Source organism: Notolepis coatsorum, assembly GCF_963971535.1.
Source record: "Notolepis coatsorum genome assembly, chromosome: 7".
Taxonomy (NCBI): Eukaryota; Metazoa; Chordata; class Actinopteri; order Aulopiformes; family Paralepididae; genus Notolepis; species Notolepis coatsorum.
This window is the reverse complement of record NC_140171.1, coordinates 12,694,287-12,696,541: the sequence shown is the minus strand read 5'-3', so window position 1 is coordinate 12,696,541 and position 2,255 is coordinate 12,694,287.

The window sequence follows — 2,255 nt, the reverse complement described above, 5'->3', positions numbered from 1 at the left end:
ACCCATTCTGCAATCTGTTAATAAAATTGTCAATCAATCAATCAATCAATCAATCAATTCAATCAATCAATCAATCAAACGCATCAGTAGAAGGTCACCAGAATCCGAGGAGACGGGTGGGCTTTCCTCAGTCCCCTCAGGAAGAAGAGGCGCTGGAGAGCTTTCTTGACCAGTGACGAGGTGTTGAGGTTCCAAGAGAGGTCCTCTGAGACGTGGACACGCTCGACCTCCCTCTCGCCGACTCTGGTCTTCCTGAAGTCCACGAGGAGCTCCTTGGTTTCCTTGGTGTTGAAGGCCATGTTATTGTCGGCGCACCACCCCGCCAGGTGCTGGACCTCCTCCCTGACTCATCCTTGTTTTTGATGAGGCCCACCACCGCTGTGTCGTCTGCAAACTTGATAATGGTGTTGGTGCCATGTGTAGTCATGTCATCATGACCCCAAAGCCAAAGTAAAGGTCCTAATGAAAAACGAGTTGAGATCCACCCCTATGATGTCTCCTCACATTACGGTGGTGTAGAGGTTAACAGTGTCGCCTCACAGCATGGTGGGTGGTGTAGAGGTTAACAGTGTCGCCTCACAGCACGGTGGTGTAGAGGTTAACACTGTCTCCTCACAGCACGGTGGTGTAGTGGTTAACACTGTCGCCTCACAGCACGGTGGTGTAGAGGTTAACAGTGTCGCCTCACAGCACGGTGGTGTAGAGGTTAACAGTGTCGCCTCACAGCACGGTGGTGTAGAGGTTAACACTGTCTCCTCACATTACGGTGGTGTAGAGGTTAACAGTGTCGCCTCACAGCACGGTGGTGTAGTGGTTAACACTGTCTCCTCACAGCACGGTGGTGTAGAGGTTAACAGTGTCGCCTCACAGCACGGTGGTGTAGTGGTTAACACTGTCTCCTCACAGCACGGTGGTGTAGTGGTTAACACTGTCTCCTCACAGCACGGTGCGGTGTAGTGGTTAACACTGTCTCCTCATAGCACGGTGGTGTAGTGGTTAACAGTGTCGCCTCACAGCACGGTGGTGTAGTGGTTAACACTGTCTCCTCACAGCACGGTGGTGTAGAGGTTAACAGTGTCGCCTCACAGCACGGTGGTGTAGTGGTTAACACTGTCTCCTCACAGCACGGTGGTGTAGTGGTTAACACTGTCTCCTCACAGCACGGTGCGGTGTAGTGGTTAACACTGTCTCCTCATAGCACGGTGGTGTAGTGGTTAACACTGTCTCCTCACAGCACGGTGGTGTAGAGGTTAACACTGTCTCCTCACAGCACGGTGGTGTAGTGGTTAACACTGTCTCCTCACAGCACGGTGGTGTAGTGGTTAACACTGTCTCCTCACAGCACGGTGGTGTAGTGGTTAACACTGTCTCCTCACAGCACGGTGGTGTAGTGGTTAACACTGTCTCCTCACAGCACGGTGGTGTAGTGGTTAACACTGTCTCCTCACAGCACGGTGGTGTAGTGGTTAACACTGTCTCCTCACAGCACGGTGGTGTAGAGGTTAACAGTGTCGCCTCACAGCACGGTGGTGTAGAGGTTAACACTGTCTCCTCACAGCACGGTGGTGTAGTGGTTAACACTGTCTCCTCACAGCACGGTGGTGTAGTGGTTAACACTGTCTCCTCACAGCACGGTGGTGTAGTGGTTAACACTGTCTCCTCACAGCACGGTGGTGTAGTGGTTAACACTGTCTCCTCACAGCACGGTGGTGTAGTGGTTAACACTGTCGCCTCACAGCTAGAAGGTCCTGGTTCGATTCCCGCTTGGGGACCAGGTTGCCGCCTTGCCAGGTGGGCTATCTGGGGTATTCTGTGTGGAGTTAGCATGTTCTCCCTGTGCTCACAAGGGTTTCCCCTCCCGAAAAGATAAACCCAATGGAAAAACATGCGGAACAGATCACTAGCACTTAGGGGTGTAACGATGCATCGATTTGGATATGTTAGAATCGATTATAATCTAAATTAATCGAAATAAAAAATAATAATAATAATTTGGGGAATTAACTGATAGAAAATGTATCTAAAATGTTTCGAAGATTTATCGAATCGAATCGAGGTCAAATGAAGAGATTTCATGATGCATTGAATCGTCGCCTGAATAATCGCAATCGAATCGAATCGTTGTGAGGTCGCATCGTTACACCTCTACTAGCGCTGTCACGTCCCTGACGAAGACGGACAGGAGCACATGAGGACGGGGGGCGGCCCACGCCCATGTCTGCTCCCGGCTGCCCTTCGTAGAAGCATGATAACTA